We start from the raw sequence: 16,854 nt of genomic DNA on the forward strand, positions 1-16,854 counted from the left end.
CATCATCTATTAAATCAAGTGTGTATTCTATAAATGTAAGAGATGATAATGGGACGTGGTGGTGGGGGGGGGGGTAACTTTATCTATTTTCAGTTCTTTGCTTAACAATGAAGAAAAATAGTTCATTTGGCCAGGGGGGTTTGTTGTGTGAGAGAGAGAATTTGTTTTCTATAAATGCAGGACATGATAATAGGGAGCAGCATCGTGGGTGGTGGTGGTAACTTTATGTCCTATCAGTTCTTTGTTTAACATCGTAGGAAAAAAAAAATTCAATTGTGTGGAGACTTGAGAAAGAAGGAGAGAGAAAGAGGCACCATCGTGGTGGTGGTTACTTTATGTACTGGCAGTTCCTTGCTTAACATCCTAGGAAAAAGAAAGTTCATTTGTGTTGAGAGAGAGAGAGAGAGAGAGAGAGAGAGAATATGCCATAGTTTCTTCACAAGATTATGGTTGCCTTTGGTAACATTTCATGTGAAAAACAGAAATTTTAGTTTCTGTGCTAAAATGTTTTTTTTTTATTTAAAAATAAATAAATAAATGAAACACACCTTAAATGCACCAAACCCTTTATTCAGTTTTTTCGTTTCATACGAAAAAACTCTAGAAATGTTTTTTAAAAACGTTACCAAACACATCCTATGTTTTTAAGCATATGATTGGCCATCAGTTCCTTACAACAGTCCAATCTATTCCCATAACTTTATTTTGTGGTTGTAATCATAGTTGGCAGATCAAGTTTTCTAGCTTGACTCATCGTCCTCAAAACGTAGTGAGTCGGATGAGTCACATTTTTTAATATTTTATATGTGTGATTATTATTATGGGCTTATTCTTGTCCATGGGTTTAAACCATAAACTTGTTCATAGCTAGTGATGTGGTTGTCCACTATGTTCATATGATTGTCACATTATGTGCTCCATGTGATGTTGTGAATTGATGCATGCATTGAACTAGATCATACGGGAATCTTGTAGCATTACTATCAATTAGTAAGGAACAAGATTATTGTTAGGAGGTTGTGACTCGTCCCTTTTTATATTTTTAATTTATCTTAATAAAAGAAAAAGTCATTTGTGAAATCATTATCAGAGTAGCTCATCCTCATTATGCTATGTGGAATGATGTGTTGATTCTAATCATTAGATAAATATTACATGCATGGTCAACTTGGATAGCCACATATCACATTTTAAAGCCTAATTTAGTCAAATGCCCTTTTATGTATTGGCATGCATTCGCACGTCACTCCAATCATTGCACATTTTCATAGTCCTCAATTCTTAATCCTCTATTTTGCAACCGAAAAATCTGTGTGAGATGAAATTCTACATGCAATTAGGGGAACTTGGGCTCCACCCATCCATATTACAACTAACATGATAAGGTTATTATGGCATGTTCTAAAATGTTTACTCTTCGTAAAAATAGAAAAAAAGAACGCTGCCCATTTATGCCTCTACGTCCAGACATAGGCAGGCATAGAAAAACCACGTTGTCCCCCACTGTCAATTGAAGGTTCCTCCGTTGGGCCTCTCATTGGCTTGAACACTTGTGCAGCGGCTGCACAGGTGTGCTGCTTTCTCTAGCCCATAAAATAACATAAATTCTATAGAGGGTTCCCTTAAAGGCAGTAGGGATCTTATGCCAACACTGGAGCCAATGGAGCATGCACTAAAGCATCAATAGGTCGTGACAACCGTTTCTCCCCCTTCCATGTCTGAGCGAAGGGGTCATGCTGGCTTTCAAGCTTTCCATATAAAATATAATTAACATTAATATATTATTAATTATATTTTCCACCAAGGAAACTAATATTATACTCTTTCATAGTGAATTTCCTTTTTGTTGACTAACGAATCATGTTTGGAATGAAATTTTAAAGGAGACACAGAAATATTGGCTAATCACTCTATTTGTCGCCCATGCATATCTCTTTGTACAAAGCAGACCATTCACACGAAAAGGAATTGTTGATATATAGTGGATAGATTATCTTCACTCTCTTTTAATTATGCACCTAGTTTTTGTCTAATCATGCTTTGATATGCTTTAAAATAAAAGTCTAAATTATTATTATTATTTTTTTTAAATTCTATCTTATTGAAATACATGTAAAGTCCCAATTTATCACTCAATCACAACAACCAAATTATTAATCCTCTATATGTATGGCCGAAATAGATGCGTATCTTAACACAAATTCATAGAGTTAGCTAGGTAGGACCAACAAGAATTAATACTTCTTTAAAATCAAGAAACATATATCATTGACCAATAACCCTTACATTTTTCTATTCCCAAAATTAAACCTTTAAATTCTATCTTACCTTCTACTCATAAAATATGAAATGTATGTTGGTCTACTTTGAAAATTTCCTAAATGCACAATACTGCTAAAGGCCTAAACCCATTTCATGAAGAAGATAATGAGAATGCTTCTTCATCCATTGGTCTTCATCACAGTCCAAACATGTAGGTCTTGCTAGGATTGCAATCAAAGTTAACCATCTCCCCCAAATCCATATTTAGTATTATAACGTTGATAATCATTCAAATTAAATATCACTGATTTTATAAAAGTGAGTCCACTGAGTAAGGCTAGAGACTCTATATTCCATTCAAGATGAAAACCCATTGATTTGTGAGAAATGTGGATTTCTCCCCCTTCCAAAAGCATCTTCTTTGCATTCTTTTAAGAAGAGATGATCAGCCTCTGGTGTCAACTGCATATGCCAAAAAAAAAAAGGTTACGACATTATAAAAAAATAAAAAGAATTATTACAATGACAAAGTTTGTATAAAAATGTACTCATTACTTTATTTAAAAATCAGAAATTTTGTTCAGTGGGTCATATAAAAGTCTACATGTGATGTACTATATATACCAAATAAATAATTTAATAATATTATAATGCATTGATTTGATGATCTTCTAATTGTAATTTCGGATCAATGAGACTACCTTGATGAGACCCATCATCAAAAATTGGATGAGTGTCTATAATGATACACTAAATAATTGATTTCCAATAGTTATATTTAAGAGGGAAATTACTAATGAACATGGATATCCACGTTGGAAATTTCATACATATTTCTCCACATTCAATTACACAATTATAGGAGTAACACCAACGTAATTGCAGGATAAATCAACATCCATACATGAAATATGAAAATTGGTTATTGAATTCTTAGAATGATGCATTTGGTTTCTTTCTCAAGCGTTTAGGGAAAGAAGATTGTGGAGACAATGAAATTAAATTCTACACTATTTAGTTGCAATCCTTGAGAGATCAGATTAAGTTGATTTTTTCGTCTCAATCATGTTTCTATCTACTGATGGCCACGTCGAAGGTGGATAGGTTTTTAAGTTTTTAGATCTTTGATTGGCCTTTGAACTAGTTTTGTATTCATTCATTCTTTATATTAACAAAGTTAATTGCAGATTCTTAATAAAAAAAAATGAGAAATACTTTTGAGAATGGTTAGATTTTCCATTTAATGAGGGAAAACACTAGGGGAAAAAAAAAACTACACCTATATATATATATTTATAGAATACAACACATAATAACTAAAATCATAAAGAGTTGAGTCCTTAGGTTGAAACAAACATTTACCAAATTAGGGACTCCCGTGACTCATCATTAAAGAAACCAGCATCGGGGAAGTTGAAGACAATTCGATCAAATTTCATACCTTTTAGGAAAACATGGTTTGACATATCTGTTGCATCCGCTCCATGAACTATACATCCTCTACTCTTCAAATTATTGATGTTGGACATAGCTTTGCCATAGTTTTTCATTCAGAAATCTGAAATACAGTACAAACCCTAGTGTTGCATTATAAACACTACCATTAAGAGGGCATGTCATGTAATCATAGTTAGACTACACAGGAAAGCAGTCTAGCTACTAGGAATAGAATAAGATTGTAATAAAACAACTCAAGGGTACATATTTTATGGTTGAGCATCAACCTCCATATTTTTCTTGTCGGAAGAAAGTACAATGAAATCTATTGATCTTATTAGAATTTTTTTTTCTGCTAAAAGGTCATTTATGATAAATGAAAAGGTGATACAAGAAAAATTGGCCCTGTAAACCGAAAATGGATTAGCTGCTCGTAAGATCACCCGGTTGTGCGAGTCAACATCCAGTATCTGTCCTTTTTGTTTTCAAATATACCATTCTTTATCTTTGTAATGGCAGAAAGTGAGACATATGTTGAAGGCTGACTCGTACAACTAGGTGATAGTATGAACAGTGGACCCTATCTCTGGTAAACCAAATATGCCCACGAAAATAGGCTATCATACCTTTTGAATTGAGAGAAGTGGCTACCATGTTATCACCAGAGCCAAAAACATTGGCCAAACAGGCAGAGAAAGAGAAGTCTCCCTCAACCAGCAGTATCTTGTAAACATTGCTGTACCCTTTCAACTTCTGACATCCTAATCTTATCTCTGTCACCAGAGGCAGGAGGAAATGACTCCACATCTTTTCTAACCTCAGCTTTACGTATAACAGCAACTACTTTTCCTTCATCTTTTTCTGAAACATGAGTCTTTCGGTAGCCAGAGGAAGGATGGATTGGCTTAACCTCTTCATAACTTATCTTTGCTTCTTTTTTTCCTCCAAGTAATGTCTTTGCACATTTGGAAAGGACCAGTTGCATTTCAAATAAGATGCGACCTCCCAGATTGGAAAGGCACTGACCCATTTTTCCTTTTCTCTGATATCTCTCAGCTTTTCTAGACACAAAGAGATGGAGGTAGAGAAGCTTAGTGAAACGATTAGAAATACAATGGTCATCTATTTATGTGATTAATTAGGTCTTCGATAGAAAAGAGATTTCATACTTCAAAGAGGTGAGAGAACCTTTAATTAAGAGGTTTTGCTATTTCACGAAGAGTTGAGTTTGTGTAATGACTCCAAAAAACTATAAAGGATTTTCAGAGTTGATAGGTCGTTTGCATGGGAAAGCCAAAGGGCCGTCTTCTTCACAATATCTGAGAGAGAGGGAGGAATGGAGGTCGCACACAACGCTATATGAAGGTGTCCAACGGGTTCTTTGGGGAATACATCAAGGGTTTGGGAATGGATGAATGATTGGGCCGTGTGAAGGAATTGATGACCAGTCTTATGTTTAGATTAAGAAGAATAAGAAGAATCTTCACAGTCAGTCAGTCTTATCTCAATTTAATGAGGTGAGTTACAAGGATCCATGCAAAACAAAGTAGGGCAAACTGAGTTCCAAATAGAAAAGGAGAAATGTAGAAAAAACATAATCATAATAATAAAGAGAAATGGCAAAGAGATGAGAGAAAGAGCTGGAAAGAGGCATAGCCCAACAAGTTAGGAGAAACTCAGCTAAATGGGATTGGGTACATTGATCCTTGCCCTCCAATAAACTCTAACTGGGACCATACAATTATAAGAATTGATTTCCAAACAACATTGAAATCAAAACTAATGGTCCCATCTTTGCAATTGTTATTGACTTCTAAAGTGAGCAATTGTGCATCCATGTTTAATAATCTACCAACTTATCAAATTGGAAAAAAAAAAAAAAAAAAGAGGAAGTTTTTATTTATTTATTTATTTTTCTGGTTGAACAAAAAATAAATAAATAAATAAATAAATTCTAATAGGTAACTAATAGAGTATCAAGTATGCACCAAAGCCAAACTTTCTACCACTTTTCATTTAACCACTTAACAAAATACTCCAATCTCCCTGGCAACAATCTCCTTCATTTCTCAATTTTTTTTTTGTCAATGTAGAACTTAAAACAAAGATTACACAATACATGAGACACTTATTATATTTATATATGTCTCATCAAGAGTGCAGTTCAATAAAGGATTTTCTTACTGACGTAGAGATGCAAATGAATCGAATAATAATCAAATGTGATTGGATCCAAATATCCCATGACTGGATATAGATGCAAAATTAGTCTGGATTTTTACTATCGGTTTACATCCCTGACTTGTGTAACTTAGATTTTCCTCCCTCAACGGATACGATTTGCTCTCAATCCATGTTTTTCAACTATCTTACCTCTTATATAGAACTTGTGGGACCTTCAAGAACCCTCAAGATCATTAGCTAATCAATTTTTTATTATTAGTTGAATATCTATTCAAATCAGATAGATTATGTTTTGAATTATACGAAATCAATCCAGATACCCTAAACAGATACGGATGCTATTTGCATCCTTGCATTGATACTCCTTGCTTTTTGCCCTCTTAACATAACACACTTTTTCTTTTTGGCAACTAAAATTTGTCATCTCACTTCTTTTTGCTATCCCTAATGCCACAGGCCCACGCTGACCCCACAACGGCATGGACCAGGTCATACCTCTTGAAAATGACACGACAGTAAATACATTTTAAAATTATTTTGAAAAACTTTTATAACCTCACTAAAAGAACTTCTGAGAATAAGACAAGGAACAATCGAAAGAACGTTAAACATTCTAAATATACACCTATAGAAGTGTCATTCAAACAGTCCTATTAAATAATAGGGCAAAAGAACGCTAGTCGCTTGCATGACCATTGTGCCAATACGCGGGTCAATGGGAGGCCTTACAGAGGCATCTGGGCAGGTGGGACAACACGGACTTTTCGTGACTTCCAATGTCTTAGCATAGAGCCACGCAAGCGCGTAGGATTCTTTTCTTCTAAATAATTTATGGAGAAAAGAACCCTGTCCGTCTAGTATTCTCTATGCCCATACACAACTGGGTGTAGAAAGACCCATTTGGGTGTGGGAACGCTAGATGGACATATTATGTTGTTGAACACTGTGGCTAAATCATAGAATTGCAAATCCACATACCATAATTAGAGCGTATTTTTGTTATAAGCGGACCAAGGCTATTACTTTTTAGGATAAAGTTCTATTACCCATTAATTAGTGGGGGAAGAAACAATAACCCTAGATGAAGTTCAAGGACGCTGGAGCACCGACTGCCACAATGTGGGGCTAAATGGGCTTGGGCTTATAACTTGCCAAATTTTTCATACGCTCAGGTTAGCCCAAGGTCTGGTATATTTTTCTTCATGTCAATTGGCCCATCTTACAACTTAGTTACAACTATTCTCTATTAAGGTAGAAATTAACTGGGAATTAAAAACTTGATTTCATTTGGGTACAAGGTGAGGAGGCCCAATAAAGGAGTGAGTGTCCTAGGGAGAATGGTTTATCAAAACAAAGGAATCCAAATTCTGTTACTTTCCACCTTCCCTGAATCATAACTAAACTTTGTTTGGCAAAAGGTATTGTGTATCACTGTGTTCATATATTGCAGTCGCATCAACCGTTGGATGGCGAAAGAGAGGAAAGTTGTGTAATACCATTTTTGCCCCTATTAACAGGATTTGCAAAGGAACTCAAAGCCTCTTGACTACAAGCATCAATTAGCCAAGGAGTGAAGAGCGGCCTCTTGATTAGAAGCATCAATCAGCCAAGGAGTGGAGAGTGGCCAAAATTATCAACGCTTCTTATGCGAGTGTCACTTCTCCGTAAGTTCATAACTTTGGTTCTTAATTTTGATTTACATGTCTAGTTAGTCCCACTTGAGACCACTTTAGTTAGTGGAGGAAATCAAGGGTCTCTCTGTAGTCCTTGCACAACCATTGTTAGCCTTCAAGTCTTGTGGTGAAAGCAGTGATTAATGACTTGGGGAATTTTTCAGTTGTTGCTCCTGTTCATATCAAGTCAGTAAGAGATCTTCATCTTTCGGCATCAATGCGTTTGGTGCGTTCAAGTCCTAAACAAAAGCATATCAAAGAGTTATATTGGGGGAGACCGCTTGTGGGATGCTGCAAAATTAACATTGATGGGTGCTCGTTAGGCAACCCGGGTTATGCAGGAGCTGGGGGAATTTTTTGTAATCATAATGGATATCCAATTGCTGTTTCTCCTCCTTTGAAGGTTTCTCCTCCAACTTTGGAGCTGAGTTTTCTGGTTTCTTTGAAGCGATAAACATAGCCAAGCTCTTAGATCTAACTTGGTTAGAAGTGGAGTGTGATTTGAAAGCAGTGGTGTAGTGCATTGTGCAGGAATCTATCCCGTGGAATTTTAGACATAGGTGGTTGTCAGTGGTGAGCTATTTAAATAGAATTCAATGGAGCATCTGTCATTGCTTCCGTGAAGTTAATACAATAGCGGATGGTCTTGCTAAACATGCGGCTACGACTAGATCCTCATCAGTGTGGTTGTCTCCCCCAAGATTCTCAGTTAATGATATAGAATGGGATGCTATGGAGAAACCAAGATTCTGATTCTTGTGAATCTTGATTTGTGTTAGTTTCAATTTTGTTTCGGTTTCCTTCTCTACTGATGGCAATGTCCAAGGTGGAGTTGGAAATTGAATTTTTTGGTGAGTTTCAGCCCCTTTGGATTAATTGTATTTCATTCATTCTTGTTAATATATTACTTTGCTGACATGAAGCAAAAAAATGATAGCATATTCTTCTCTCGATCTTATTTTCCATTACTTAATGCTGATAGATTCTATTTTTAACGTACTGCTTATTTTTTTTTTTTAAATCCTAGAACTCAAGGACCTAGGCATCCCTAGAAAATTTTATTAATGAATAAGAAGATAGAAGAAAAAAAAATGAGGGTAGGGGACCCTCGAAAAGCAATAGGGTTAAGTTTGGGCTTCACGGTAGGTTTTAATATTAATCCACTAAAAGGGAGATCACTATCAAGCTGTGTAGCCCTTGCAAAAACCCCCCTCGCCCACAAAAAAAAAAGAAATAAAATAAAATAAAAATTCATATAATTACCACCCAAAAAAAAAATGATAGTAACGTAATTACAAATATTATCATTCATAATAATGCAATACTATTGTGTTTACAATTTTTTTTTTTTTGTCAGAATAATAACTCAGCCAAGCCTGTGGGGTCCATCTATGTTATGTCTATGAAAGCAGTGATGGTTCTGAAATTCTGATCAGTCAAAGACTGCTTTACAAATCGAAACTTCCCCCTCTTTATGGGTCCCTTATTTAATTCCTTTGAACCAAGGGTTTCAAAAATCGGTGCATCTCCAATTCGCTTAAAACCGTTTTACACTGATCTCAGTTTCAAATGTTCCGAATCAAAATATTCTTTCAAAGATTTCTTTGAATAGATGGTTTTCAAGTCAAATGGCCGATTCTAGGGTTATTAGGATCGATTCCAATCAATTCCTAATTTGCTTTCTGGAGTCCCACCGGATGTACCAAAAAATGTTGACAATAAATACACGGCAAAAAAATAAGATTTGCGGGTGTGTCAGAGTCATACAGACTCAAGAGAACATTTATGGAATATTTATTGACTTCTAACCAGGGACAAAGTGAGGGTTTTCCATGCCTCGATTGCTCCAAAGATTTAAAATTAAAAAGCAAATTCATGGAAATAGATAGAAGATGACTTCCACCCATTAAAATTGATCCAAGAAGAACACAATCCATTACATCAATAATGAAAAAACAAGGGACTGCCATGAATGTAAACTGAGAAAACCATGACAAATCATGGGCGTCATATATAGTCTTGGCTAAAAAACAGAACTAATCTATTAAAAATTACAACGAAAAGACTAATCTAACGAAACACAAAGATAAAGACTAAAACTAGTCTACTTGAAAAGGAAAAGATAAATAATGCATTGCCTTGTTGTTTGATCTGTTGCAGATGTCCTTCTTCTTCTATTGAAGCTTCTTTTATAGCCTGATTTCTACAATTTGAATAGTTATAACTATCCAAACCACTTGAAATTGTACAAATGTTAATCCCCACAAATTAATAAAAACTTCACCATTGGTTTATTTCGTGCGTCAGTCAGTCAGACTATATTCGGTCAGTCTGATTGGTCGGTAATACGGTCAACCTACTTGATCAACTTGATTAGTCGATCTAACCGTATTCGATCAGTTTGCTCGATCAACCTGATGGTCATTCTGACCAATCAACTTCTTAAATCAAGCTCATCATTTTTCGGCCAACCTGATTATTGGACAGTTTAATCAGTCAATTCCTTTACAAAATTGGTCAAAGATCGACGTCGGATCAGTCACTCCCTAAATCCATGCTCACCAGGATCTCTCTTGGTTGTTATTTACTTCCATGCTTCCCTATTAAAAAAAAAAAAATCAATTTATCAACCAAAAATAAAATTATAAAACTTGTGCAATTCATTATGGGTGAAAGAAAGATTTCTAAATTGTTGCCCTATGCATAAGGGCAGCTGCCCTGGGTTGGATTAAAATTTGTGGATATATTATCTTCATCCTCTTCCATCTATGTTCCAAGTTTTAGTCTAATTAGATATTGGATTCTTCAATATATAAATTAAGAATTTGTTAAATATGACCCTTTTCTTTTTCTTTTAAAATGAAATTGGGCTATCAGAAATACAAATGGTGGGTAATACAAATCAATGGACAAGTAAATTCAATATATTACTTACCAAGCATTCTTTTTTCTATCCAATAATTAGAACAACCAAATTAATTATCTTCCACATTCATTGCGGAAATATTTGTTGCCAAGAAAACATTTTTAGCCTTACTAATACTAAGATCTGTGCAAACTAATGGAATGTTTAGGGAGGACCTACAAGATTTGGTATCTATTAACATAAGAAGCATATCACTGCTCAACAATACTTATGTAGCCTTCTACTTATAAAACCTATGTTTGTCTTCCTTGAAAATCCCATATATTCATATGAGACTTCTTCATCATCCATTGATCTCTATCACAGTCCAAACATGTAAGTCTCACTAGGGTTGCACTCAAAGTTCTCATCTCCTCCAAACCCTCTTTTAGTATTGTAACCTGGATAATCATTCAAATTAAATTTCACGTCTTTTATAAAATTGAGGCTACTAAGTGAGGCCAGAGATACTATATTAATTCCATTCACAATGGAACGCATTTGACTTGTGAGAGATATGGATTTCTCCCTTTTTTGAAAGCATCTTCTTAGCATTCTTGAAGAACAAGGTGACCAGCTTTTGGTGTCGACTGCATATATAGAAAAAAAAAACAATTAAATAAAATTAATTACAATAATATCCAAAAATCATTCCCTTCTAAAAAATTCATGTGCATGTAACTTAGCTAGAAAATTGGAAAATTTGTTTCAGATAAGGTAGAGGTGTCATTTCATATGGAAGGAGAGAGAAAGACGCATGGGAGTGTTGGTGTAGGCCACGCTTTAGGATAGAGAACAATTCCCCTATAATGATATTCTAATTCTAACTGCAGACAACTATGTAAGGTCAAGGTACCCATGATGGCATGATCTATAAATGTGGATCTAGGCGTAGGATATTGAATTTTTGCTATGTAATTGATTTCCTATAGCTATAATTAGGAAAGGAGTATATCTAGTAGATTTATGCAATCTAACTGATCAGGCCTCAATAGCCAATCAATTTACTAATGTTGAGTTTGGATCATGAGAATCTGGACCATTGACAATGACAGACATCATGGAAACTTCATAAATTTTTCTCCACATCAAATTCTACACTTATAGGAGTTGATATGTACCCCAAAGTTGGAGGATAATCAACACACCTATGCATGAAACGTGAAAATTAGACTTTCTAAATTGGAGTCTTAGAATGCTGCGTTAGGTGGGGAGTCCCATGCATCTCTATCTCTTTCTTTCACAAGGGTGGGAGTAACCAAAGTTATAATGTGTTATATTCCTTCATTTCAAACAAGCATTTACCTCATTTGAGACACCCGCGACTCCTTTTTAAAAAAACCAGCATAGGGGAAGTTAAAGACAATCCGATCAAATTTCATGCCCTTGAGAAGCTGATGGCCTGACATATTTGTTGCATCCACCCCATGAAGAATCATACGTCCTTTGCTCTTCAAACCATTGACGTTAGATATGGCATTGCTGGAGTTTTTCTCTAAGAAACACCAATGTTACATTATAGGCGCTACCATTTAGAGGGCTACTTGTCTTGTAACTGTAGTGATACCCAACAAGAAACCAATTCATAAGATGTGGAAAGGTAAGTCTAGCTACTTGGATCAGAATAAGACTGTACTACACAACCGAAGGGAGAAAAAAGATTTAATTAAACCTTCCAGAGCCTAAAAGATACAAATAACAGACAACGAAAATATGAACAACATTTCCGACCTTTTTTGTTGAGCTTCAACTTTCATAGTTTTCAGGATAAGGCTGTGCAAGGTTCGGAGGGCCCGAACCTTGCACATGCGGGAGCCTTCTACACTAGATATGCCCAAATCACATTTTAACCTCCACTGGTTATAAAACATTTTCTAATGCCAACATACCAATAGGAGGATGCAAATTTCATAGTCACTCCTCCTTAAAGACCATTACATGACATTGGCACCTAGTAGAAATCTCATCCTCCCATAGATTTTTTTTTTTCCCATTTGGGTCAGATCAAATTCATAAAATAACAGTCTTTTCAGATATAATTAGAAAGTATATGAGAGAAAAGAAGATTTTCTCATTCAAAATAGTTGTTCCATAGAAACTAAAGAGTAAAATGGGTTTTGTTCTATTCAAACTGTGAAGCGATTGGCTAAGAAAAGATAAATTTGATTCATGTTCTACAGAAACAGGGCAAAGAAACAGAGATGGGTTCTTCCAAATCTCAACAAAACAACCAAAATTAACCATTGATGATATATTACTCAGAAGTTAAATTATACCTTTTGAATTGAGAGAAGTGGCTACCATGTTACTAGCAGAACCAAAAACCTTGGCCAAACATGCAGAGAAAGAGAAATCTCCCTCCCCAACCAGCAGTATCTTGTGAGAACTGTAGTAATGCTTAATTCTTCTTTCTTTTCGCTTGGCTCTTCTTTTCCTTCTCTTTGCTCCTGAACCACCTTTTGGAACTATGATCTCTGGGTCACCAGAGATAAGAGGAAATGGGTCTGCTACATCTTCTTTGACCTTCTCATCTTCTGAATGGGTTTTGGGTCAACAGAGACCAGAAGAAATGGCTCTAGATCTTCTCTGGCTCTTTCATATTCTGAAACCCTGGTCTTCGGGTCAACAGAGAACAGGAAATGGTTCTGCATCTACTCTGACCTCAGCATCAGTTGCAGGTTTAGCCTTTTCTACAGCCTCAACACCACTGTCAACAATGATAGTTACCCATTCATCTTCTGATACCCTGGTGTTTGGGTCATCAAAGACAAGAGGAAATGGCTGTGCGATATATTCTCTGACTTGATCAGCATCAGTTATAACAATAACTACTGATCCTTCATCTTCTTCTGAAACTCTGGTCTTTCCATAACCAGAGGTAGGATGAATTGGCTTAACCTCTTCACAGTGATCATCAAGTGCATGGTATACATTCTCTTCATCACTTGCCTCTACTCTCTGTTTTCTTCCAAATACGATGCTTATGAGGTTGGATAGGACCTGACCCATTTCAAATAAGAAGCCTCTCAGGTTGAAAAGGATCGAACCAGTAACCTTTTTCCTCTTTGATTTCTCAGACCAGAAAACAAAGAGAGGAAGAGGAGCTTAGTGAAACGTTTAGAAATGCTACTAATGTGGAATAAACCATTGTGAGAAGCTGAGATCTTTTTTTTTTTTTTTTTGGGGGGGGGGGGTGTTGAAAGAAGCTGAGGTCAATTGCAAACAATTAATGGGAAAGTGAGGAACACAGTACTGGGTTTGATTTCTACGCAAATCAAGTGTGTATTCTTTTATGAGATAATAATGTTATGGTGGGGGTTACTTTATCTGCTTTCAGTTCTTTGTTTATCATCGAAGAAAAAAAGTTCATTTGGTGGAGAGAGAGAGAGAGAGACTTTCATAAACTGAAGGAGATGAATTCTTGGTTCTTTGTTACCAAAAAAAAAAAGAATTATTGGTTTTTTTTACAAGAATTATGAAGTATTGTTTGCCAATGTTGGCACCCTCTCCTTTGTTTTCTATTAGAAAGGAGACATGAGAGAGATTTTTTTTTTTAAATATATATATATAGATATATATAAAGATCAAAATATATTAAAAATAGAAGAAGGAAAAAATAAAAAGGTAAAAAGGATGCATACCTAACCAAATTACAATAAAAAACATAAAACGTGAACCCTCACCTTCGGCATGACCATCAATAAGGACACACAAACAGTATTTAACAAAACGAAATCTAGGCCTTGATAATGCATTTATGATAAACTTCTTGTTTAAGTGGAGAGAGAGAGTGAGACTTTCATAAATATGTATGAGATGTGAATGGAGGAATCTGAATCAGGTTCACGTTCGATATCTTGGTCCGTGGATTTAGAATATATTAAATGAAGAGAGAAAAAGTGAATTCCAAATCCACAGATCAGGTATGTACAATTTCTCGTACATGTACTCGATCTGATCTCCGAATGGAGGTGGTGGTAACTCTATATACTAGTATGGATATGATTTGGCTCTTCTCCCATTAATAAGGCGTTCAACTAGTGATCCACCAGTTGGGAGGATCCTGGACATGCATCCAAATACATGGGTGCATATCGCCAGACCCTAGGTTCTCTTAGCTGTTGGAACATTAATTAGACGCCCAATTAATTATAAAGGATTTTTTCCCATACATGATTCTACCCATTCAACTTTAGATTGGTATCCTCTCCATCGAACCTCCTTCCAACCAGACACCAACCACTTAGGTTTGCATACATCCCAAGTGTAAAGCTCCATGTATGTATCTGATTGGAGGGTAATTGAAGGAAAAATCATTGGATAAGATCTCAACTTCAAGATTGAACAATGGTGAAGGACGAATCTCCTTACTCTAGCAATCGGTACCATCAAAACAGCTTGGATCGAGAGGGGTGATTCGACTTTGTCAATAGGATGCAAGAGTATAACAAAAGCGTGAAAAAGGACAGTTGGGTTGGTGATTACATAATAAGTGGAAAGGAGACTTTTTTTTTTTTTTCCTTTTAATAAACCTAAAGAGATGAATTATTGGTTTTTTGACAAGAATTATGAAGTATTGTTTGGCAATGTAGGCATCCTCTCCTTTGATTTCTTTTAGAAAGGAGACATGAGAGAGATTTTTTTCTTTCCTTTTTTTTATTTTTTACTAAAAGGTCAGAGTATTTAAAAAAAAAAAAGAAAAAAATTAAAAAGTAAAGGAGACGGCATATCCAGCCAAACTACAATTAAAAAAAAAGGCGAAAGGTGAACCGTCACATGACCATCAATGAGGACTCACAAACACTATTTAACAAAACAAAATCTACGCCTTGATAATACATCTATGATAAATTTTTCATTTAAGTGGGGAAAAAAGAACCATCGAGCGACGACCCTGATCAAGAATTCAATAATAAAATTTATGTCCTAAAGTAGTGAATGATTTCCACTCAGATGAATCAAGTAAAGGTTGAATCCATTCCTACACTACGAACAATGAAATACATGTAAAAATCATCTGTAGTGATTGTATCGGTGTAATGAGTATTGGGTGACTGAAAACCCCGTAGAATATGTGCCCAAATTCTCTCAACTGTCCGATGTATAATCACCGTACCTCACCACTTATTACTGAAAATGTAGGCATAAGGAATACATGAGACTGAACTACTAGACTACAGAGTGACCACTACTACTGTGAAAGATTTATTTAGTGAGAGAGATTAATAATAATCTTTATATATAATATTCTTAAAAATCAAATCAAATAAAGCCAAATCATCCTTCCTTAGATCATGAGCAGGTCGGTTGATGACGTTCATAGATGACGAGGGATTGGTTGTGACCACATGAAAGGTTCCCATGAAAGGTGCCCTCTGTGAGAATTTATGGATAGAATCGATTTTTCTGTCCCATCATCATCTTGAATCCTAAACCCAGGATGCCGGGACTCAGGCCTAATGTTTGTTTTACTAACTATTTCTTTTTCTTACCAAAAGAAAAAAAACACTTGCTTTTCAGTTTGGGCCCCAAATCTGGTAATTTCTGCTTAATGTCTACCTTTCGCCCTTTTTTTTTTTTTTGGTGTTAATGGGAAGAGAAAAGGCTCCCTCCAACTTTAAAAAAAAAAAAAATTATATATATATATATATATATCTTAACCCTAAGGCGTGCAGTGCCCCTCACATTTATTATCGTACAAAACACACTATCTACAAACATTGGACATCTGCCGACACAGTCAATGGAAAGGCATACACGAATATCTTAAGCATGGGATAATGTTGTCTTTCACATCTGTATTGTCTGAACATAAACACACAGTAAGAAGTAACATTGTTTTCACACCAAGTTGTAAATGACATAAAGACATCTAGAAAGGCAGCTTTTTTTTCTACCATCATTTCTATTTTCTTAGTCAGTTAAGGAGGTCTATATTGTAATACGAAGATATATGGTAACCGAAAGAATATGGAATCAGGTTAGGATCGATCCAATCTTGATATAGATTGACCCAAATCAAACAAAATACCCCTGGATTCATTTAAAAAGGTGTGTTTTTTTTTTAGTATCAATCTATCAATATGATATCGACTAAGAATTAGGATCAGTCAAGGCTAGTACCAATCCGATCCAAACGATCTTGACCGATCCAATACAATTCCTCAAACCATGGGTCGGAATAACTAAATTAATTACTTCTAGATATGAATATTGGGAATAGATGCTGTGGAAGAAACATTTTCAACCTTACTACGATATAAAGATCCGTACAAACTCATGGAAGGTTTGGAGAGGGGACCTATAAGGTTTGGTATCACAACTCCATAACACTTAATGTAGCCTTTTACTCATAATAAATTCAGAAATGTATGTATGATGATCTTAGTCTGC

General features: G+C 35.4%; 1 long non-coding RNA gene across 1 annotated transcript; it reads right to left on the reverse strand.

Annotated features, from left to right (window-relative positions):
• Nucleotides 1–10,503: 10,503 nt before the first annotated feature.
• On the reverse strand, nucleotides 10,504–13,624 carry LOC122066253. The gene is made up of 3 exons (XR_006136308.1): nucleotides 12,738–13,624; nucleotides 11,767–12,016; nucleotides 10,504–11,051 (listed from the first exon to the last, which is right to left on the reverse strand). It is a non-coding gene; the product is annotated as an uncharacterized LOC122066253 (long non-coding RNA).
• Nucleotides 13,625–16,854: the final 3,230 nt, after the last annotated feature.

Source organism: Macadamia integrifolia, unplaced genomic scaffold, assembly GCF_013358625.1.
Source record: "Macadamia integrifolia cultivar HAES 741 unplaced genomic scaffold, SCU_Mint_v3 scaffold2300, whole genome shotgun sequence".
In the NCBI taxonomy this organism is placed as follows: Eukaryota; Viridiplantae; Streptophyta; class Magnoliopsida; order Proteales; family Proteaceae; genus Macadamia; species Macadamia integrifolia.